Genomic DNA, 24,673 nt, shown 5'->3' on the forward strand with positions numbered 1-24,673 from the left:
GGCCTCCCGGAGAGGCGAAGGGAGACACCACTCTGAATGCTGAGTAGCGGTTCTGGAAAAGCACCAACAGCGCCCAGGCCTGCCCTTGTCTCGGAGCTCCAGCTATACAAGCCCCCGTCCCGTCCACAGAGAAGAGAAGGTCAGGTGAGGGGGAGGGGTTCTGAGGGCCCCGGAGGGGAAGTTGGAGGGTGGAGGCGGCTCGGGCCCCAGGTTGGACCCGGCCCCCGGTACGGCTGCAGACCCAGGCCTTGGGCTCTGTCCGGAGCAGACGTCCCCTCTTGGGGAAATCCCTGTTGTCCGTTACTACCCTCCCCCCACCCGAGGGCCCCAGCAGAAAGGCAGGAAGCCCAGCACCCCAGCCTCAGTGGGCCCTGGACCTCGGGCTCAGGGTCATGCTGGGAACACCCTGCAGGGTGAAGGGTGTTCAAGGCTCCATGCGATTCTGATTTTGTGGGAAAGGCTGACTCCGTCCTGTCCCCCAAACGACCCACACGCGACTGCTGATTATAAACATCCAAGTTGCCCTCCATCCCTTTAACCCTTCAACACGGAGTCCTGCGGGCACCGTCGTGACGGCGCTGGCATCTGCAGTGGCTCTGCCCGTGGCCCTCTCTGGCTCCACTACCCTTGGGTGAGAGAGGGACCTCCAGACCTTTGCTGCCCAGGGTAGACCAAGGACCAGTGACCAGAGGCCCAGTCTGGGTCTGAAGCCCGAGTCTGAAGCCTGGGCAGGGGTCAGAGTGTGCGGGGAAGTTTACACGCTGTCACCCTGTGACCCTGACGTGTGACAGAGATGAGCTGGGATCCAGGCGGGAGGAGGGAGAGGTGGGGACGCTGCAGAGTGGGGCTGGGGAGCCCGGAACACCTCGGGCCTCCCCGCGTGCTCTGCGGGCTTATCTGGGGCCGGGCTTGGTTCTGGCTCCTCCAGGCCTCAGGACAGGGTGTCCCGGGCAGCCCTCTCACCTGCCAGCCAGCCCGGGGTGTGCATCAGACCCATTTTACAGGAGAGGAAGCTGAGGCTGCGGCAGGTAAGTGAATTGGGACACGGCTGTGGGATTCCCAGCCTGCACCCCCCAGACCCCTGGATGGGGTTTGAAAACTTCCTGGCTTTTGGAAGCAGCCCATCTCGCCCCGAGCAGGCCTCCACATGAGAAACGGGGGCCCACGTAGAGGTCACTGTGCCCGGTGGGGCCCTGGGGATGGCGGGCTTTAACGAGCTATCTCCTGAGTGACAAGATTAACGAGCTTCCTTGGCTGCGTTAATTACTGTCCCGTCAGGTTCAGAATCCTATCAGCCTCTTTTCTCAATTAAAAGTGATTATGATTTCACATCCTCAGGACCAGAGATCAGTGAATGCCCCCACTCAGGGTTCTGAGTTGGGGGCTTGGGGGAGGGCCGTGTGCCAGGCAAGGCATCCCAGGCAATCGGTCCGACGAGATGCCTGCCGCCTGCCAGACTCAGGGCTGTACCCCCGGGAAGCAGGCAGGCACTGAGCCCCCATTACAGATGAGGAAACTGAGGCTCAGCATGTAGGGGCCGGGCTCCTCTGTGCTGCTGGGCTGGGCTGGGCGCCCCGCTCTGGCCACTTCCAAGCTCTGTCCACTCTCCTGCTGCCTCGGCCTCCACGGACAAGCCGGGCCCGCGTCCTGAGAGGGACACAGGGGTTGGAATCCTGCTGCGGGTCCCCGATGCTGCAGGGGCTCCCTCGGCTGCAAGGGGCATCTGCCATCACCCCAGTGCCCAGACGGGACACCGAGGCTCTGAGAAGGGATGTGATCCATCCACAGCCACACAACCGGAAGTGGCCCTGGACAGGACTGTTCCCCGGTGTTTCCTGCGAGGCTGTCCTCTGGCAGTGCAGCCTCAGCCAGTCTCTGGGCAGCTGGGCTCTGAGGGCCTGGCTGAGCTCTCCGCGGGCCTGCCTGATCCAGCTGACCGAGTGCCCCCGTGAAGCATCCCCGAGGGCGCCCTTGCTGTGGGCGGGTGACCCGGGCTTGGGAGGGGCCGAGCTGGGTGGTGGTGGACCTCTGGCTGCAGCGGCCTGGCTCCGAAGAGCCCCAGGTCCCAGGAGTGGGGGTGGCTGCCCTCCTCGGGGCGTCCTCCAGGCTTTGCTGTTCCAGAGGGTGGGAGGCCACAGGGCAGGAGGGTGGAGGTGGGTCCGCGGTCAGGCCGCCCTCCCAGTGCAGCCTGGCGGCCTTCGCGCCCTGACCCACAGCCCTGACCCACCTGAGGGCCTCGCCCCCTGCTGCCGTCCCCCTCCCGTGCCTCCTGGCCGGTTTGCTCCCACCTGGCTTTGGACCCCAGCTCTGTGGCCCTAGCAGCCTCGCGGGGCCTCCGGGGGCTCCTCTGGCTGGAGCGGGGGAGGAGCGCGTGTCTCCCTCTCACTGTCCCTTGCCAGGCTGTCCAACGGGCCAGGCCGGCCACCTTTGGCCACATTCACTCCTAGTTCCTGAGGCCCAGTAGGTGCTCACGTCTGGGGAGCCCTCGGCTTTTGGGGTGAAGTCTGTGGGTAGCGGGGGGCGTGCAGGCCGGGGGGAGGAGGCCAGGCGGGGCAGCCCCTTCCTTCCTCCTTGAGACACTTGGGACTTGGGGCCCGAGGGACATGAGGTGTGACAAAGTGCAGGGAGCCAGAGGCCCCACCCATGGCCTCCAGCCCGTTTCCCGGCTGCACGGCCAGCTTGCCTCGCTGTCCACCCCCAGCCCTCACGCTCGCTCTGCCAGAGCTCAGTGTCACCGTCTCACCAAGGCCCCTCCGGCATCCTCCCTGCCGGTTCCTCCCCTGACGGCACCTGTCACCTCCCCTCCTAGAACACAAAGCGGGGAGGGGGGTGGTGGTGGGAGGGGGCTGGACTGGGCTCCCTCCCCGCTGTCCCCAGAGCTCACCCAGGGCCCGGCTGCAGGGGGCACCACTGTCCACAGATGGGAGAGCCAAGGCCGAGGCCACAGAGCCAGGAGCAGCGCGGGGACGGAGCCACGCCTGTACTAAGCCACCCACCCCTGCCTCAGCAGGACACCCCTCAGCAACCTCACCCCAGGCCCGGGCAGGGAGCACCCCCATCACGGCACCCACCAGCTCTGCGTGGAAGGGGAAAGCAAGACCTGGAGGGTGAACGCAGAGCCAGTGGGTCGTGGAGCGGGGCTGCAGGCCGACGGGGCGGGCGCTCACCCACGCAGCCCGGTGCTGGAGACAACGGGGCCGCTGGGCCTCCAGGGCAGCGGCGGCGCTTCCTGGAGGCCGCCCCGTCCCGGCCTCTCATCTACCGTCTATTCACTTGCTCAGCGCCCTGCTGTCCCGTCCGCCCTCCTCTGGGGCTGTAGGAAGGAAGGAGGGCTCCAGAGCGAGACCTCCAGGCCTGTGTCGCTGCTCCTGTCCCGCCCCCCGGGTGGGGCAGCCTCCCTGGTCTCACCCGGCCCCACCCTCTCGGACAGGCCTATTCCACCGCTTCTCCCCAAGGACAGAGCTTTTCATTAGTTTTATGTGTTTCTGTGTCCCCCAGTGCCAGGGACCCTGCCCGGATCAGCACGTGTTTCTTCAAGGAGGGGGAGGGGTTCAGACTGCTGGCACCCGCCCGCCACTCTTCTTCCCGCTGACGGGTTCACGGCTGCATAAGCGCCTGGCGCCCACCCCGCCTGCTGGGCAGCTGCTCGAGCCAGGAAATCCAGCACAGAGGCAGCTCTCTGATTTTTTAGGAAAAGCCAGAAATCTAGGTTTTAAAGTGAAATCTCCCCATTTTGAAACTCTGGCAACAAATTCATATAAGACAAAATAAGGACTGTGGGCCGAAGCGCCTGGGGCGACTGGGCCTGTGGTTGGTCTTGTGTGACCTTTCTTTGGGTGGGGTCCCTCCCAGACTGGGCCCACAGTGGTGGGGGGGGCGGATTCACCCAACCGCTCATTCACTCATTCACCTGGTGGCCAGGCTGCCCTCCAGGCGCTGGGACAGGACCGCGGACAGAACAGGATGGACAGGGACCCCACCCCACGAGGCCCAGTTTACAGCAATCAGGATGTGAACACAGGTCTCCCGACGCCACGGCTGGCGCAGGCCTGCGGTATCCTGGAAAGTTCTAGGATTCCCGGAACCCCTACTGGAGTGGGAAAATCCTTCACTACGCGTCAGAGAGGTTACTCCACGGGCCCCGGGTCACACAGCAGGCTGCATGGACTGCAGAGAAGGCCGGCTGGGGGAGGCTGAGCAGACGGGGGGGCAAGCTGAGCACTGTGGCCTTGAGCCAGGCCCCCACCCAGGCATGTTCCTGGCCTGAGGCTGGCCTGGGTTCCAGCAGGGACAGAAGCGTTCAGGCTCTCCTCCCGGGGGGCAGATGCCAGCGGCTGCCCGTCACTGCCCGTCACCTGACCACCCACAATGAGCAGGCGGACCTCACCCTTTCCAGATCCACTGCCAGCCGCCTGCCTGGTAAGGGTGGGGTCCCTCCCTGGGGAGGGCAGGGCTGGCTGGTGGCGCGGCCTGCTAGATCCGCAGGACACTGGAAGCGGGGACGGGGTCCCTTCCAGTGTGTGACAAGCAGGAGAACTTCATCCTCACTCTGCAGATAAGCCCAGAGGGGTTGAGACAGTTGCCCATGAACACACAGCCGCCAAGCTGCAGGGCCCGGAGACCTGGGTTGGCCTCTGTCTGGCTGCATCCCTGCTGCCCCTCTCTCGCTGGACCAGGCCACCATTTCCTGCCAGGTGACTGTGATGCCCCATCCCTGGTTTCCCTGGTGGCTCCTGTACTCCACTCTCCTCAGAGCAGCCAGGGGGTCTCTCCAAGCACAGATGGGGCCATATCCCCCTCTGTAAATGCTCCACAGCATCGCTGGTATTGGAATCAAGTCCCACCCTGGCCCATAAGCCCCTGCACCATTGGGGTCTTGCCTCCTGGGCCTTCTAGAAAGCCTCGAGCTCACGCATACCTCGGGGCCTTTGCTTTGAGGTTCCCTGTGCCTGGAACGTTCCTCTTAGACCTTCCGTGTCGGCTGCCTGGGCTCTGGACCCCTCAGCTCAGTGCCCCTCCTTGGAGGGTCCGAACAGGAGTGATTCACCTTCTAGTCTGTGTCTCGTCTCTTGTGGCTCCTCCACCCCCTGAGTCCGTCTTTGCCCAGGCAGTGTGAGGGGCGGGGCACAGGGGTGCTGTGGGCTGAACTGTGTCCCCCGCCAAAGGTATCACCAAGTCCCAACCCCTGGCACTTGTGAATCCAGCCTTATCTGGAAATAGGGTCTTTGTAGAGGCGACTGATTTAAGATGAGGTCATCCTAGGTTAGGGCGGCCCTAAATCCAGTGACACCATCCCTATAAGAGACAGAAAAGGAGAGACACAGACGCGGAAGAGAGACCATGTGAAGATCGAGGCAGAGACTGGAGGGATGTGGCCACAAGCCAAGGATGCCTGGAGCCCCAGAAGCTGGAAGAGGCAGGAGGGACCCTCCCCCAGAGCCTCCAGAGGGCGCGCGGCTTGACCAACCGCCCACTGCTCTGTGAACAGTCCACTCTGGCCAAAATGCTTGGGGTCACGCTGCCCCCTCCTCTCCACCCCGACATCCAATCCATCAGCAGCTCCCGTCGGCTCCACCTTCAACCACATCCAGGGTCTGACGTCCTCCCGGCACCTGCACCTTGGGGGCCCTGCTCCCACCTGCTGGACCACTGCGGTCACCTTCCTGCACCCGTCACTGCCTCCCCACTGCGTTCTCCCAGCAGCTGCCAGAGCAGGACCCCTGCCCGGAGCCCTCGCACACCCGACCCAGGGCCTTCACCTCGACCTCCTCTGCCCAGAGCCGTGCTCCCCAGACAGCCACGGACGCTTGTCTCTGGCCACAGGCTGGCTGTTCAGCGGGCATCTCTGACCACTGGGTCCACCTCAACACCTTGTCCCCAGGACTTGCTATCTCCTTGTCCTGCTTTATCCAGTTTTAATTTAAATTTCAGGGACTTCCGTGACTCCGCGCTCCCAATGCAGGGGGCCTGGGTTCAATCCCTAGTCAGGGAACAGGTCCCACCACATGCCGCAACTAAGAGCCCACATGCCACAACTAAGAGCCCGCGCATGCCGCAACTAAGAGCCCGCATGCCGCAACTAAAAGCCCGCATGCCGCAACTAAGAGCCCGCATGCTGAAACTAAGAGCCCGCACGCCGCAACTAAGACCCGGCGCAGCCAAATAAATAAATAAATATAAAAAAAATTTCATCATGAAGTGTATCATAATTAAAAAAGCACATATTTACATATATCCATAGAGCATACACGTTTATACAGCATATACGTGTACGTATGTGTACACACACACATACACACATGCACACACAGCACGTAAGAGGGAGAACGCTGCCCTGAAGACCCCTGTGTCCCCACTGCCCCTGCGGGGCTTCCCCACGCGGGCAGGCCACCAGCCTCCATCACAGACGGCAGTTTTGCCCGGGTGAGATCAGACTCCACAGTCTCACGTTCCCCTCCTCTGTCCCCCACTCTGTTTGCCAGCATCCTGCCATTTCACGGCTAGCTCTGCGGCGTCCCCCGGGTCGCTGACATCGCACCTGCAGAGCTGCAGGGGGGTCGGGTGGGACTGAGCCACAGTGAGGTGGGGGACGTCCTTTCCCCGCACACTGACCTGAGCTCAGGGTTCCTGGGGGGACCTCCATGGACCGCACTCTGGGGGTCTCTGGAGGCACGACCCACGCTGTGGTCCTGGAAGGCGAAGCCCCCGTCCCCTTGCCTCCCTGCAGAGGGACCCGATGCAGAGGGCTGGCCAGGGAGGGGCCCTGGCCCCACGGGGTGCAGCCCGAATAACGCGGATATTCATCCCAGACAAGCCCTGGCTCTGTTGGCCTCCGAGGGCGGCGCTGGCGGAGGCCCGAGGAACGTCCCTCCCTCCCCAGCCCTCAGGCTGTTTTTCTTTCATCAGTTGGAGAGAAGGAGGGAAGAAAGGAAGAAAGTGGAATACTTTGCAGGGACCAAAAAGGCACCGTGACCATGTGTTTCCTTGATGGCCACGGGGTGCCCGACCCGGGGAGTCCTCTCCCTCTGGCTTTCGAGATTGCGGTGGAGGGGGGCCGGCCTTGAGCCAGAGAGGGTCTGCGGGGACTGGAGGGGACAAGGCCCGTCCAGGAAGCCTGTGTGAGCCAACCCCTGGGGACCGGAAGGGGGCCTGAGAGAGACACGGAGGCGCGAGAAGATTCCGGAAGGGCAGTGCTGTGCATACAGTTGGTGCTAAATGAGCATCTGCTGGAATGACTTCTGGGTGGCTGGCAAAGCCGTTCTGAGCCCCCTGGAGTCTGGGACCCTGACCTCTCTTTAGGCCTGTCCCCTCGCACTGGCCTGATGGCAACAGCCCTCTCCCTCTCTGTCCTCAAGCTTTAATTCCCCTTTGTTTCTGTAAAGCTTGTACTGCTGCTCCAAAAACAGACTAAAGGGGGCTTAGGAAAAATGATGCCTACACCACAGGTGGTCAAGACAGAAACCTAAAGCCAAAAACCTCACAGGAGGTTCAAAGTAAGCTCCGCGCTTCCGGGCCACCAAGGCCCAAAGGGAACAAAGCACGGTGCGCTTGTCTCTTGTTATCTGACCAGACGGGAGCACACACCGTAAACAGTTTTCCTGCAACCCTGCTAATCAATCCCCACCTCCCAGCATTGTGGTGAGATTAAAAGAGACGCCAGGTGTCATACGCCCGGCCCATAGCGGCTGTAAATTCCCTCCTCTGTGTACCAGATGAGGAAGCTGTGGCTCAGAAAGGCACATGGCTTTCGAGGTCACTGTACAGCGAGTGACTACAGGAGGCCAGGTGCTGAGGCTGGCAGCCAGGGCTCGTCCTCCACTTTCCCTTCTTGGGGGGGAGGGGAGTCCCGGCCCAGGTGTTGCCTGTGTCTGACCGCGTGCCCAGCCGAGGTCTTGGAGCTGCCATGAGCCTGGAGGGGCAAATCACCAGGGCCAGTCTCTCCCCAAAGCATGCATGGCAGCTCTGGGGACCGTGGGCACAGGGACCTGCCACGCGTGCTCTGCCCTCCTAGGCTGCTGGGGGCTTCTCATCTCGCTAGGAGGGACCACTGGAGACCCCGACTGTTAGAGGATCTTGAGTGGGGAGAATACAGAGCAGGGAAGGACGGGGCAGTGCATGGCTTTTGGCAGGAAGGTGACCCTCCAGGGGTGACGCCGACCCGGGGGTGGCCGTGACCTGGGGTAACCCTGACCTGGGAGTGCTCTTGACCTGAGGTGACCCTGACCTGGGGGTGACCCTGACCTGGAATCAAGCCTGTGGAGGCTGCAGCCTGCACGTCCTGCTGCTCTGGGATGAGGGAACCAGAGCCTCAGGGGCTGAAGGACATGCTTGCCATGGGCTCCAGGTGACGGGAGAGGAAGGGGAGGCAATGTGCTGTCCCACTCCCTGCCCAGCTGGCGTGTCCCCGTGGTCCCCTGGCTGTCTCCCAGGCAGCGGGAGCGAGCCCCACTGCACGCACTAGAAAGCCAGACCCTGCCCTTGACCTGGGGGCTCTGTGGCCTCCCCACTATGGGACCAGGGACCCCGCCCTGGCCATTGTCCGTAGGGGCAGGTGGTGTGAGCGGCAGCCCGAGGCAGGTGGACCCCAGAGAAAAGGGTCCTGGCCCCGCTCACGAGCTGGGGGTCCAGGCCAGTCAGCTCCCTCTCAGGAGAGTGGGACCGAGGCCGTGTGGTGTTGTGGTCAGAGCACACGCACCACCAATTTCCTTGCTGTGTGACTTCAGGCAACTGACCTAACCTCTCCGAGCCCCATTCAGCCACCTGTCAATGGGTCTGACGATCGTCCCTACCTCACAGGGTCTGTGGGGTTACATCAGACAGTGTAGGTAAAGCACTGAGCTCATTATATGCTTCAGTGAATGTAAACTATTATTTCATTATTATTATTTTTGTATTAATTCACCTCTCCCATTGCCCAGAGGATGCACAGACAGGCCTGGATGTCAGAGATGAATTTAGATATTTTTAAAGTGACGTTAGGAAAACATCTCTCTGGGACCCCATTTTCCCATCAGAAAAATGGGTATGACACCACCAGCCCTGCCCACCCCCGGGGCTCTGCTGGGAGGGTGGTGTCTCGGCTGAGCTGGCTCTTGGAGGCTTGGTGGCTCCCTCCCAGTGTGTGCCCCTCCCCTGCCCCAAGTGTCCAGCAAATCGTGCCTGTCACAAGGTTCTTGCCCAGGCAGGCTCTGAGGCAGGCAGTGTGCATGCGTGCATCTGTGTGCACACACACGTGGGGAACCCTGGTGTGCACGCACATGTTCAGGCACATGCACTGGCATACACACACAGGCAGCTCTGGGCCAGCCGCTTCTGCCCAAGGACACAGGCCCCCCAAGGCCCTGCCACCTGCCAGGCCGAGGCTGGCCGCTGGCTCCCGCTGGGGTCACAGAGGCTGGAGAGCGAAGGCTGGGCACCATCCCGACAGGTTGGCCTCAGGCAACTGCAGGGGATGACGGACAGACAGATGCCACCACTTCCAAGCCTGTAGGCACAGCCTGTTGATCTTTTTTATCCCTAAAACGATGTGTTTATGCTAATTTTAAGAAAAAGATTGGAGGAAATAATAGAAAAACAACCTGGAAGCCCAAAATGCCATCCAGAGAACTCGGTCACTGTGTCACAGCCCCCATGTGCCCTGGGGAGCCGTCTTGGAGATTAACGGAGAGCCAGTGGGCTGCGGCTGAGACGCCCACCCTGTGCGGCCCCAACAAAGAAGCGAGGTACCAACGGCGCACGCGGTGTAATCTGTCTCGTAAAAAGCAAACAGAAGCCGTCTAGGCACCAGACCCGTGCACAGGGAGAGGATTCTGGAAGTTTGTGGAGGGGACTGGAGGGGACTGACAGGGCCTCGCCTGGTCACTTTTTAAACATCTGTGCCTGAGTTTCTGACACAGAGCAGAAATTGCTTTGATGATGAACAGAGTCCAAGAGGCACCTTCTGAGGAAGCCTGTCCCCCTCTGCTGAGCTTGAGATGCGTGTCCCCGGCCGTGGGGGATGCGGGATGTGGGGTGCTCCTCTGGGGGACGGGGGCTGCACCCCAGAGGCTCTGCAGGGCGCCTTCAGGGAGGGGCAGGACCGCCCCCCCGCAGGCCCGGAGGTGAGCAGCCATGCCGGCCCCTCCCCCCACGCCACCCGAAGCCCCCCACCCCCCCCGCGCTGGAACGCAGCTCCGGGCTCCACGCATGCGCAGTTCCCTGGCTGGTGTGTCCTCTGGCCAGGCCGGGCCGTCGCGGGGCCTGGCTGGGCACCATGGCTGGCGGTGGCAGTGAGCCAGCTCCGAAGCCCCGTGGAAAGTTGTCCCTGGCTCCTGCCACCTTCCAGCTTTTCACATCTCAGCTGCTTTTAATTAGTTTCCTTCAAAGTCCCCAACAGCAATTCAGCCACGTTAGCGCTCGCCAGCTGCCAAGACTTGTGTGTGTGCGCGCGCGCGCGTGTGTGCACCCGCGCATCAGCCTTTGGGGGGGGCGGGAGAAGAATGCAGGAACCATCTTGAGTTGTTAAAGTGCAGGGGCTTTTCTGATTCTGGGGCCAAGAGCTGCGGGCTGGAGGGCGTTTGGGGCCTGGGCCGTGGGGCGGGCCAGCAGGGCTTGGATGGGCTGTCGACGGCCAGGACACTGTGGCCACGCCGGGGCGGCTGGGAGGGGCTGGTCTTCACTGTCCGGACACTCCAAACCTTCTCTGCATTTCCTGGGGGCTGTAGGGCCCCCCCCGACTCTGCTCTGCTCATGTTCATGCTGCCCGGCTGGGGACCCAGGCCTACCCTCTCTCAGCCTCTTCCACCCACGATCCCCTCCAGGCCCTGAGGTGCAGGTGCAAATGCCCAAAGGGGCGGGGCGAGAACACAGGTGAGGTGGGTGCGCTGGGGGTGGGCAATAGGGAATGCTGGGGACTGTGGCCAGCGGGGGCTTCAGGCCCCAGGTGACTGTTTCCTGGCAGCATGATGGGCCCAGTGTGGATGCTTCTCTTGGGTTTCCACCAGAAGCTTGGATATCCTTGTGGAGTTCTATGGTTTTAAAAACAGCAGGGGCCAACTAAATACACAAGGTGGATTTGACCCGGGGCTGCCGGTCTGCAATCCCCATCCTGCTTGTGGATGCACCCGAGGTTCAGGGCTTGACCCTTCTGGTTCTGCCTTATTTCTACTCCTGGACCCTCCCTGCACCTGCAGGTGTTCCCTCTGTGGGAACATCTGCTTCCTGCCTGCCCAGCACCCACACTCCTGTTCCTGGCAATAGCACCTTGGGTTTCCTCTGGGAAACCACCCTCCCCTCTACTGTGAGCATGTGGTTCTGGTGGGGCTGACCCTCCCCTGTTCTATTAGACTGAATTCTGATGCCACTATCTGTTTGAGCACCTGGATCCAGCTATGCCTGAAGCTTGCATGCATAACCAAGTTATGTGAGCCAACAGGGTCTTCTTTTTACTTAACCTATTTTGAGTTGAGTTCTAGTCCCCTGTGGCTGAAAAGCATCCTGACCAATATAACCTCATGGGGGTGGGGGTGGGGGTGGGGCGGTCACAGGTGACCCTGCTGGGTGTCAGTTTTGTTTTGGGTCAGTCGCTGGCTCTCTGGAGGGGCCCGACGCGCCCAGTGATCTGCTCGTTACCTCTCTCCTCACTCGGCCACCCGGCCTCGCCTCTCTCCCCGTGGTCTGAGCCTCCTTCCCACTGTCCCCCACCTACCAGCTGAGAAGAAATAAACCACCCCTGAGTGCATTTGTTCACACACTGGCACATGCCTCCTGCCCCCCGTGGGCTGCGAAGCAGCATCCTGCACCAGAGATTTCCAAACCGTTCTTGTCCACACTCCTGGAGCCCCATAGCTTCTGGGGCCCAGCCCACCTTCTCTCCGCTGAGAGGGCCTAAGGGGATGAGACCGTAAGGGGATACAGCGACAGGACGGCCTCCGATTCGTTCTCATTTAGGTTAAAAAGACAAATAACCTTTAACACCAGAAACTCACTAACACACCATCTGAAACGCCCCCGCCACTGAGCACCAGTTTGTCTCGCCTCTGAAGGGCTGACTGCTCTTCTTGAAGTCTTCACAGGCGAAATGACGTGGCATCTGGCATTTGCTTTAGAAAATGCAGTAAGAATAAGCATGGAGGCAGGGCACCAGGTGTTAGTAACTATGGCAGTGGGTGATGGGCAAGAGCTCGGGATGCCTTTCTTGCTACCTTTGATTACATTTTAAAAGGTCCACCATAAAAACATGAAAACAGTTATCCTATAAAACAACTACCACCACAAAAATTCCAACTGTTTTTCTAAGGATCCCAGAATTGCCAGGGAGCTTTGGGCCACCTGACAGCATGTGGACACTGTCTGCGCTGTCAGCTCCAGGAGGAAAGCTTTCTGGAGGGAGGGTCCCTCAGCATGGTAAGGGCAGTGGGTGGTCCCTTCTGGGCCTCTACGCAGACCAAGAGAATGTACGGTCCAAACTGGGCACCTCTGAGGGTGCAAGGGTAGTAAAAGAATCCAAGCTATTAATTCATAATAATTGCAAAATAGAAAGGGTCCCCGATCAAGATGATAAATAAGCAAGTAGAGATTCACACAGTAAAAAAGTGGGAAGCACTCGTGGGGCACCTGCACCTTGTTCCGGGGGCTGCTGCCCAACCCCAGTGTGCCCTCCACAGGCAGCTTGCAAGCTCCCTGACCCCATCCGCCCCTCCCCTCCCTGTGTCTGGACCTTGTAAACGTTGAGTGTCCTGATCTCTACATATCTTCCACATATTTGAGCTCTGGTATGTGTGGCTGGTGTTAGCATTTATGGTCTTATCTTCCTAGGGTGAACTGGTCTTTTTATGGGGTCTTTCTGTTCCCCTCGGGTTGGTCAGACGAGAGAATCAGCAGAGCCTGGGGAAGCTTAACTGGCCACGTGACACTGGGCACACCCTGCCCCCCACCCCCCACCCCGCACCCAGCTTGTTTCCCCACCTGGAAAATAACCCAGTGAGGGTGAGGAATGGCCAGCGGGCCTGCATGGACTAAGGGCCCCAGAGACAGCAGAGTGAGGCTGTGAGGCAGGCGTGCCCCGCCCCGCGCCACGCCCTGCTCCTGGCAGAGCCGTGACACTGGAGGCCTGGGGCACAGGTGTGGACCCAGGTGGACAGTGGAGGAGTCAGGCTGTGACTGGGGGCCAGGCCCCACTGGGATGCCAAATGTCTGTCTCCATGGGAACCTTCGAACACTACATGTCCACACGGCATTCTCATCCCAGCACGCTGTGCTCCGGAGAGTTTATCCTCCTGCCGTGGGGCAGCATCTACTCCTGGTCCCCGGAGTCCTCCATCCACCTGTCCACCTGGGTTACTCAGCCTCCTGAGTTGGATGGGAAGCTCCGGGAGGACAGGACCTAGTTTGAAGGGTTCACTCTTGTGTCTGCTGCTCGGCACAATGCTTGGCAAATGCAGTCATCCATCTACCCACCATCCATCCATCCCCCATCCATCCACCCATCATCCACACACCATTCACCCATCCATCCACCATCCATCCATCCACCCACCATCTACCCATCCATCATCCACCCATCCACCCACCCATCATCCATGCATCCGTGCATCATCCACCCATCCATCCATCATCCATCCACTCACCATCCATCCGTCCACCATCCATCCACCATCCACCCATCCACCATCCATCAACCCATGCACCCATCACCATCCACCCACAATCCATCTATCACCAAGCCTGGAATTCTAGTCTTGGGGCTCTGAGTGCTGTAATTTACCTCCCAGCTCAAAGTAGGGCTGCCGGTGCTGCGATGCTTTGGAATAAGCAACTGCCCCCCACCCCCACCAGGTGAACCGCCTACCCCGAGAGAGGACCTGACATGACTGGCACTGGATGGCATGGGTGCCCGCAGCACAGACACCATCTCTGACACCGACAGCTCTGTTCCAAGGCTGGGAAGGGGACACGCCCTCCTTCTCCCCAGTGCTCATGCCTGGTCAGCTCTGGGATCCCATGGGGGGAGGGACCTTACGCAGCCATCTGGGGACTGGGGTCCCTTTTCTCCTTGAGCCTATGGAGGGTCCCAGGGCCTCATGGGCCAAAGAGCCGGCAAGGGGCTGGGGGTGGGGGAGCCAGACCAGATCCAGGACACGGTCCGTCCCTCTCCTCAGGGAGACGCTCCTGCATCTCCCAGAGGGAGACACTACCTTGCTGGCTCCGGGCCCCTTCACTTCCCTGCTCCATCCCTAGGCACCTTCCCTGGGCTGGCGCAGACCCCGGCCGCAGTGACCTGCTGTGCTGGGGGTCCTTGAAGACCCTCCCGTGCCACCTGGAGAGCAGGGCACTTCTGCCTGTTATCAAGATGCCAAGAGGCACAGACGGAGCCAGGGTGCGAAACCAGCTCACCCTCAGCCTCTGACTGGGGTCCCTGCACTGTGGCCCCTAGCTGACCCACAGCCGAGCCAGCCCTCCTGTTGCCGCTGCTTTGTTTTCACAGCTGAGAGGAGGGACTGATTGGAGAGGCTGGGTCCCAGGCCCCGAGGAGGCCGCTGGGTGCGGAGGTTCCAGAGAGCAGGCATCAGCAAAGTGCTTCCGGGAACCACAGTGACCACAGGACTGTGCTCCTTCCCGGCCAGCCTGGGTAGAGTGCTCCTAGGAGAGCAGAAGTCACCCTCAAAGGCCTAAGTGTGGGCCCTTCTGCCAGCAGGTAGGGGCCTCAGTTTCCCCATCTGGAGAATGGAGCCAATTTTCGAGCTGCCAGACCCCGGCGGAAGCTGGGGTCATGAGGATGCTGAGGTTCAAAGGCTGCCGCAGGCTGGGGCAGCACCCAGGCTCGGGTGTGCTGACCCTGGAGGTCAGGCTCATCCACTGGTGCCCCCGTCCCCTCCCACCATGAGGGCCAATGGCTCCGGGCTCCCCAGCGATGGCCACGACGGCAGGTGCTGACAGGAGCAGCTCACCTGGACCCTCCATTCACCCCAAGCTGCCACCTCCATGGCCTGGGCTGATTCTCAGGCTGATCTGTGAGCAGGCACAATGACGTAATCCCCAGCTCCCCCCTGAGGAATCGAGGTCCAGAGAGGTGGGGCCACACTATGCTTGTGTCATGCAGAGCCTAGCAGGGGTAGGGACTGGAATGTGGCTCCTGCCTCCTGGGTGCCCTGCCCCTGGGGTCCCAGTGCTCCTGCTGGCCTGTGGGCACGGTCCAGCCCTCCCACTTAGGTGGCCCTGGGGAAGGAACACCCATGAGACAGGGCTGCCTGGCTGGGGTGTTCTGAGCGGGCGTCTGCCCAAACCACCAACCACCAGCCACAGAAGCACAGCCAGCTGGGACCAGCCGGCCTTCCGCCAACCCAGTGCTGCCCCCTGAGGGGCCGGGGCAGGACCAGCAGAAGCACTGCTGCCAACCTGCAGAATGATGAAAAGTGATAAACTGCAGTTGTGTGAATCCCCTAGGCTGGGGCTGCTTGTTACACAGCAGTGGGTAGCTGTAGTCCTCAAAATCTCTCAGCTTTAGCTTTCTTCTCCAGGTGGGGTGTTGAGTGGATTAAACAGGATGGTGCAACTCAAGCTCTCAGCACAGTAAGTGCAGACCAGTGACGGCTGTTGTAACTTTATCACCATCAGCTTTGTCCCAGGACCCATGAAAATGACTGTTTTCCTGTGGGAAAGCGACTTGGATCCCACCTGACCGTCTGCTCACAATCCCTGTCCCAGACGCTCCGGGCTACTGCCAAGGATGCATATCTAAGTTCACGTGCAGAACTGCTGTCTCCCTTCCTCGGGGTGCCGGCCAGCCCATCCTCCTCCCGAGTGAACGCATCTTTGCACCCAAATGTGTCCTGAGCAGGGGGACCTCTGTGAGAAGTGAGGGGAGGGCTCCGTGCCCCTCTCGCTCCCCTGCCACGGTCACTGTAGGAGCCCCTCGGACTCCGCAGCGGGAGGGGCAGGGATCAAAGCCTCATCTGAGGGAGGGGACACTCACTTCCTCCAGCACTGTCTCTATCTGCTGATAGAAAGCGCTTTCTGAGGCCTTTGTTTTGTTTTCTCTGACTCAGCTTTGTCCAGTGTGCTGATGGAAGCGGCGCCGTCTGCCATGTGCCACCCCGGCCGGGACAGAGATGCCTCTGACCTGTGCCCCAGGGTCCAGGAGCCCTAACACCCAGGGGCCTGTGCCCCAAACGGGAGGCTCGGGGATGAGAGCCAGGTTCCTCTCTCGACTGTCACTCCCAGATGCCAGGACGTCTGGAACAAGGGGTCTGAGGTCGTCTTAGCCTGGGGGTTTCCAACTTTTGTAGCCACTGAAACCTTGGTTCACGTCTAAAAGAAATCTCACAGAGAGAATCTATCTATCTATCTATCCATCCATCCGTCATCTATCTGTCGCACACATACATACAGGATACCTATGTAAATAAACATTCGGACTCATATTTACTGACTTAGGAAGACGCACAGCCTTGCCCTCCCCCCGCCTCCTGAGAACCCTGAAATCTGCCCACCTCCCCCTGTCCTCACCCTCCCTCCCCCAACAGCCAGGAGAGGGGCGGGCAGACCCTGTGATGAGGAGGATGGGGGGAGGGAAAGGCCCAGGCCCTGAGACTGGGAGGGCCGCGCAACACAGACCTGCCCCAGGGCATCCTCAGGCCATGGAGACCCGGGAGTGGTGAGCACGAACCCACCAAGCAGAGGCTTCCCGGGACCTTTTGCTGGGCTGGCGGGTGGGACAGAGGCCTGAGCCATGGGGTCTCTCTGCCCCCCTCAGGAGGGTCTCCTGTGAGGCCAGTGAAGCAAAGGCAGAGCCAAGCGGCTGAGAGGCCGACTCGCAGGCATCGCCCAGGAACCTGACCACCCCGGGGCCCTCTCAACCCCACGTGCCAATCAGGAATTGTTCTGACACTTGTACTCAAGAGAATCAATGCATAAGAATGCGGTCAAGGGCTTCCCTGGTGGCGCAGTGGTTGAGAGTCCGCCTGCCGATGCGGGGGAGGCGGGTTCGTGCCCCGGTCCGGGAGGATCCCACGTGCCGCGGAGCGGCTGGGCCCGTGAGCCATGGCCGCTGAGCCTGCGCGTCCGGAGCCTGTGCTCCGCAATGGGAGAGGCCACGGCAGTGAGAGGCCCGTGTACCACCAAAAAAAAAAAAAAAAGAATGCAGTCAAGCTAAAAGTGGGGTGACAAGGAGAACGGACCCAGAGTGGGGTGTAAGATAGGAACGGAAAATGAGCGAACGGACAGCAGACGTCCCTGCGGGTGACTCTGCCTGTGCGGGGGCCTAGGTGGAGGGGCTTCGGCCGGCAGCGAGATGACCAGCGTGGGCTGAGGTGGCAGAGTCCACCTGGGACAGCCCAGGGCCGTGGCCTTTGGGGACAGGTGTCCGGAGGGGAGGGACAGTCTCAAGGCAGTTGGTGCTCTTGGTGGTGGGGGCCATATGGTGGGATGGACAGACGGCCTCCTGGAACCAACATCGGGGTTCCAACCCCTACCCCTTGCTGGGTGTGTGACCTCGGACGAGTCCCTGCAGCCTCAGAGCCTCAAATGGGAATTATAGTGTCTTAATATTACCTGCCCGGAGGGGTACAGTGAGAGGAACACCAATCATCTGGGCAAAATCCTAGCACGGTGCCTGGCACGTGGTACAGGGAACGGCACAGGATCCCAGTAACCCAAATGTGCAACTTATATAACATTACATATATACTTACACACAATTAAATATTTAGTGTGATACACTGTATACAACACTATATAATATACAGTGTTATACATGTAACAATATATCATGTACAATAACCTGTGTACCTGTGTGTCGTCTACGTGTCTACCCACCCACCTCCAGAGCTTCCTAACTGGCTGGCTGTGGTCACAGAGAAACTTCCTCCCTTCCGAAACTCCCTGAGGACCTGCCTGCAGAGTCTGTCCCAGGTAGGGGTGGTCCCAGGGCTGATCCAGTTCTGTGGGGGCCGCCTAAGCCAGCTGGAGGCTGCCTGGGCCGAGGTGGCATCCAGGGGAGTGGGAGGGGCTGGGCGGGAGCAGGTGCAAGGCAGGCCGAGAGGTTTGGGTGCCCAGGGTGGACCCGGCTGTCTGTGGGGACCATGAGGACGGAGACCCCATGGAAACCACGACGCTGGGAGTGCCCGAGCCCTGAGTCCCCGCGGACACCACGAGTCTCCTTCACTCACCCACTGGAACCTGCACGTCCCCGGGCCTCCGGGGCCACGAACCCACCAGGCACAGCCGGGCCCCAGGACACGCCAGGCCTGACCCGAGGGAGCGCCCCTGGGGAGCTGGGATGGGAGCGCGACCACCCCCGCCCCCAGGCTGCCCTGAGCGCACGCGGTAACGCGCCCCCTCGGCCCCCAAACCCGGCCTTCGAAGACGAGCCCAGAAGAATGTGAAATGGCTCTCCGGTCACTTTTACAGACGACACACTGAGATGCTCGCTAGATAAAACACATCATGAAAGTTCACGCCACCTGCTTCTTTTCCTCGTGCAGCCACCAGAAAATCAGAAGCGGTCTCTGTGGCTTGCACCCCATTTCCCTCGATGGCACTGCTTTCTTGAGGTCCCATCGCTGCTCTACGCTTCGGGGCCTGACAACCTCTCCTGAAGGCACATGCCCGAGACGCCTGGTTGCCAGATGACGTCCACTCCACCTTCTGGGGAAACAATGTCCGCCGCCGCACACCAGGGCTGGCCCTTGGCTGCCAAAGCCCCTGCAGACCCATTGCCGGCCATACAGGTCTGCACCCCTGTGCCAGGAGGCACGGCTGTGCTGCGGGGCGAGTGGGGAGACTGAGGGCCCAGGAGGGGACACACTGAGGACCCCAGCCTGGCTGACCCTTCCTGCGACCCTCGTCCTCCCCGACACGACGGGGTCCCCTGGGTCCTGCGGGGCTCAGCTCACAGCCCCCTGAACACCAGCCTCAAGCTCTTGTTCAACAGGCCCCGGGCAACACGGCACAGGAGGCTTCGGGCCTGCACACACAGATTCAGCACCTACGACAGGCCCTTCCGGAGCCTCTGAGGCTTTAATTATTCCCCCGGCACCAGCCCGGCATAAACACAGCCTGGACATCCAAGAAAAGCACGCTGCCGGCACGGGGAGCCTTCCTCAGAGCTAGACGCAGCCTGGGCACTGGCCTGCCGGTGAGCTTGTTCAGATAACAATCGGATTCGGGGGCCCTGAGCTGACCCTGGAGTGGGCACGCTCCCGCTCGCCAGGAGAGACCACCCCGGCCAGGCCTGGAGGGCCGCCGGCTGCCTTTCTTCCGCCGGGAGGGCACTCCGGGAGCAGGAATGCATGTGGGCTGGTCCGAGTTTAGAATGTATTTATAGACGGCTGCCAGCCGAGTGGTACCCTCGAGGTCAGCTTCCTGCCAGGCCCTGTGGCCAGATGTTTACTGAGATTGCAGAGACCGACCCACCCACGCACGCCCGGATTCATTCCACATCCATGCTCAGAGGCCGCTCCATGCTGGGGCCTGGCCAGACTCCGGGAGCTTGGAGAGGAGCTGGCACCGGGTCCCAGCACACCAGGGACTTGAGACATGGAACCATTGTGCGCAGGGCAGAATTAAGAAGGAGCAACGGGGGGGAGGGGACTCATGCTCCCTTGGAAGGGAAGCCTTCTCAGAGGAAAGGCAGGGCAATGTTAGAGGTGGGTTTTGAAGGATGAATAGAAGTTTTCCATACATCCCAAAGAGAGGAAAATAGCATGTGTAATGCTATGGTGGTGAGCAAGGAAGTGGTGTGTGTGGGCACAGCTGCTGTCCAGCGTACCTAGAACGTGGCATCTAGGGACAAAAAGATAAGGGCTTAAGAGGGTCTTGAACTTCAATGTGGGTCAAGACTTAAAGTCACCAGGGGAGCTTATAAAGATGCAGACCCCAGGCCCTCCTCTAGCAGTTCTGATTCAGCAGACCTGGGTGAGACAGGAGTCTGCTCCAGGGTCACAAACCCCACCTCGAGAGACTGAGGCCCAGAGAAGGAAGTGCAGTCTGCAGAGACTTCCTGGAGGAAGCAGGTGAGGAGGGCTTGGATGGGGGAGGGGCCCTGTGCTAGGGGTGGGCGTCAGGGATTCCACAGCTGAAGGGCACCTGGAGACCAGCATTGCACGGCGGCCACGACCACATGCCGGACCTCAAGAACCTAAACTGCCTCACTGATTTTGTATTGATCCCATGTTGGAGTGATGGCCTTTTGGACCTATTGTTTTAAATATAGTTAATTTCACCCGTTTCTTTTTTTGTTTTTAAATGTAGTTTCTAGAACATTTAAACTTACTTGTGTACTTTGGTTATATCGTATTATATGTGTACATGCAATACTCATGACACAATGTCAAACATGCACACAACACTCACATATGTGCACACAGGCACACACATGTGCATACCCACACACAAGCGCACTCACATGTACCCACACGCGTGACACACTCGTGTGCACACTCACTCAACATGCACACCCCACAATGCACACAGGCACAGGCTCACAGACATGCCCCCCCACACACGCACACCTTTGCTCCGACGGCTGCACACGGCCACAAGCTGCGACCAGGGCAGGCCCCAGTCTCGGGCTCCCTTGATCTGAAGGCGGCCCCGCAGGGCAGGGGCGCGGGCAGCGAAGCTCCGGCCTCTCATGGGTTCTACAGGCCAGGAGGTGGGCCGGATGCGCTGGCGGCCTGACCTGCCCCTTGGCCGGGCCCAGGTCCTCGGGGTCCTTATGCTGGGGACCGGCCCTACCCTCTGTGCCTCAGCTCCCACACCTGTAAAACGGCACCAGCGGTCCCGCTTCCTGGGGGACGGACACCCGGCACTGGCCGCCGCTCCGGCACCTGCCAAGTGCCCACCCTCCTGTCGTGGTGCAGACCAGCCCGACAACTGAGTGGGGGTGTGACTGCTGAAGGGGGGCCCTGACCCCTGCAGCCCTGGCCAGGGCCCCATGAGGGCGTCACCCTCCCCGCGGCTACTCTCACGTGAGCCCCCGGGCCCCTGGGACAAAGAAGGCTGCGGTAAGCACCAGGGCGGGTGCGCATCCCCGCTCTGACTCGGAGCTGTGTGAGGGAGGCGGCCGCTTCACCTCGCCCTTTCTTCCCCAAGGCGGGGGCTGGCTGGGCCATGCTGCCTCCCGGCCTCCCCGGTCCCGTCCAGACGCCCCCTTCGCACCTCTCCTGGAGCCGCTGCCCCCAGGAGGACTGAGGGGGTGGCCCGGTCACAGCGGCCCAGGCCTGGAGCACAGCCTGGCCCGGGCAGTCCCGCGCAGATGACTGATTGCTGGACGCAGGCACGAAGCACAGAAGAAGCCCAGCACGCAGCGGTGTCGCGCTGTGGCCCCTGGGGAGGACCCCACCCCCTCTCAGTCTCCGCGTGTCACAGCTAAGGAAGAGCCAGCCTGCTGGGTCGGGGTACTGAGCCCCAGTGCCTCGGCTCCCTGTGCTGTGCCCAAGTGTGCCGTGCCTGGCGAGAGCCAGCGTGGGAGTGCCCGGGGCAGGGCACACCCCTGGACGGGGCTGGAGGGCACACCTGGCCCCAGCCCCCGAACCCTCTGACTGCTCTCTGCTGGGCGGGCTTTGGGCAAGTGTCGTAACCTCTCTGGGGTGAGAACCGTGGACTCCGCTAGTTGTTGGGCTTGTCTTTTCTGATTGTGTGCTCTGGAACCATGGAAATAATCACGGAACAGGTTACAGGGCCCGCTTTGGGATGGACCTGAGCTAACACTCCAGAGGTCACCTGACCTCAGCAAGTGATGTTGGTATCTCCTGGGAATAGTGTCAGTTCAGAGCCAGTGTCCCTGAGTGATGTGCTTGGTCCCTCTCGGAGGGCACAGTCACCCTGGGAAGAAACCCCTCGGGAAGGCTGGGGGCAGGGCGAGCAACCATACATTTCTAGCAGAGCAGCGGGGTCTGGCCTCAAGGGGACCTGGCCTCCCTTTCATTCAGGGGAGGTGCCTCTGGGAGGGGCGGGGGCCAGAGGACAGAGCCTCCTGCAAGACCGCAGGACTGTCCTTAAAGACATGGCCTCGGGGTCATGACAGCCGCTCTTTGCCTCCGTCTCCCCTTTGCGTCCAGGCAGAGGTTGAATCCGGGCCCCTCTTCCTGGCAAGTGACCCCAAGCCAGCGCCTCTGCCTCCCTGCCCCCGTTTCCTTGTCCACAGAAAGAGGGTAAGGTCCCCATCCCCTTACCGACCGGCGAGAACGGGAAATGGTGTAGCTGGAGTGTGGAACGGTCTGGCGGCTCCTAGACAGGTTAGAGTGACCACGTGACTGCACGGATGTCTACCCACGAGAACCGAAAACACACGTCCACACAAACGCCTGTACACGCATGTTCACAGCAGAGTCATCCACGCAGCTCAAGGGTGAAAGTGCCCAAGTGTCCATGGCGGATGATGGATGCACACAGTGTGGTCGCCCACACGCTGGAATATTACTCAGCCTTAAAAAGGAACAAAGTTTCAATCCCGGCTGCGATGCAGATGAACCCAGCGAATGCCACACCAAGTGAAGAGAGTCATGGAAAGAAAAACACTGTGTGGTTTCGTTCATGTGAAACGTCCAGAATGGGCAAATCCACAGAGAAAGAAGTAGCTTAGCGGTTGCCAAGGCTGGGGGAGGGGCAGGAGTGACTGCCAGTGGGCACCAGGTTTCTTTTTGGGGTGATGAGAATGTTCTAGAACAAGACGGTGGTGATGGTTGCCCAACCGTGTGAACACACTAAGAACCACTGGCGGCGTGTACACTTTAAAAGGGTGAATTTTATGATACATGAACTATATATATATTTTTAAAAACAAGGTTCCTGCTGAGTAGGGCTGATGTAGGAAACGAGATGCCCACCAGCCCGCGGCACCACAGCCTCCGCCAGTGGGGCCACCTCCTCCAGTACCAGGACCTGGTCCTGGCTCCCTCGCCCCGTCCAGCCACGGCCGTGGCAATTCCCCACTGACCACCCTCCGGCCCCGCCCCTAGCCAGGAACCCAGCAAGACCCTGTTCTGCAGCGTCCCCAGAGGGCAGCGCCCGGCCGGCCACATGCAGGGCCCGGAGAAGCAGTCCCCATTTACACACGGCCACCTTGGCCCGGCCACCCCGGAGGAATTCAGAAAATGCAATGGTCACATTCTGCAGGGCGGCGGGCCGGGCCTTCGGAAAGACTCAAGGGCCGCTCATGAATGTGGATTCTGTTTAGCTGCTGGCTGGGGCGCCCGCCTGCGAGCAGCCCACAGTCAGGACAGAAGCTGTTAGCAGACAGCCGGCTGCTGGCTCCTGCCTGCCCGCCCGCCAGGGGGCTGGAGACGGCGGAGGAGGCTGCTCTGGTCCCGGGTCCCTGTCCCGTCCACCTGCTCTCACCTGTATGGTCCCCCCACCTCCACTGGCTGCTGACTCTGGCTACAGGTGGGTGGCCGAGCCCAGGACAGGCAGCTGAGTAAGGACGCACCCTGAAGGCCACCTCCCCTTGGCCCTCTCTGTGATGCAAACTGGGCCTCCCAGGGGGCCACTGCCTAGTTATGGCCTCTGGGGAGGCTGAGCGGGCCTTGACCCAGGGCTCTGAGTTCCCCCCAAACCCATTTTTCACTCGAGTGACCCCCACCCCTATGTGGGAGGGTGAGAGCTGTGGGTGTGAGGACCCCCCTGGGGGAGGCAAGGACAGCTGTGCTGCCAGCTCCTGGGCGGCAGGCCGTGGTCCCCTCTTGCTTCTAGCTCTGGGTGATGGGGAAGACGGGGCGGGGAGGGGGCCTGGGACGACGGTGTCGGGATGTGGCAGGTAAGCCCCCAGGGTCCCCCAGACTAGCCCCGCGTTCTGGAGGGAGCCCCCCTCCATCCTCAGGCTCTCCCCACGCTCGTAAAGGGAGCCTATATTTGGAACTGTCCTTCAAAACGCCAGCTTTATTTAGACAAGGTTGTAATTCTAAGAGGCCACTTCAATCCCGACAAGAACTGGGGCAAGTAATGAGCAGGAAACCTATAGTTTGACGCCGGGGTCATGGCCCCCGAAGTCCTGCCACTGCAGTCACCGATCTCACTTTCTGGTCACTGGGAGCCAGGACGGGCGACCGCAGGCTGGCTCACAGTGCAGGCCACGGCCAGGCCCGGCCCCCGCCTGCCAGCCTGCCTCCTACCCTTCCCCAAGCTGGCCTGGCAGAGCCAGTCCAAGGGGGCACCTGCAGGAGTGACGTGGACCCATAAGAAGGCTGAGGGGCCGAAGCGCTTGATAGCACCCGAGGAGGAAGGAGGGAATCCCAAGTCAGAAATGACAGAGGCCTCAGCCCGGCTGGAGGGCAGCCTCCAGGGTGCACACGTGACGGCACCGCGTGCGCAGTCCTCACGAGCAAAGAAAGCGGTCCATGCAGGGCATACACGTCTGTAGTGGGGCCGCCACTCATGCTTCCAGGATCTTTGGGCGTGTAGGACAAGGCACCCCCAGGGTGGACACAGACTGGGTGTGCGGAGGGAGGCCTGCTGAGCAGAGTATGGGCTCGGCGCCCTTGTGCACTGAGCAACCTGCCCCACCGTACAGGCTTACTTTCTTTCCACCCAGGGAAATGGCGGGGCTGAGGGAAGTACGAGAGTGCCATCAGTCCCTGAGGACAGCGTCTGCCACCCCGCCTATGGCCACCAGGTGAAAGGTGAGGATAAACTAGCCCCAGGCAATTGCAAGGATGTCTCACAGAGCTCACCCCGCCCCCACCCTCCTCCCTCCACT

Source organism: Hyperoodon ampullatus (assembly GCF_949752795.1).
Source record: "Hyperoodon ampullatus genome assembly, chromosome: 18".
Classification (NCBI taxonomy): Eukaryota; Metazoa; Chordata; class Mammalia; order Artiodactyla; family Ziphiidae; genus Hyperoodon; species Hyperoodon ampullatus.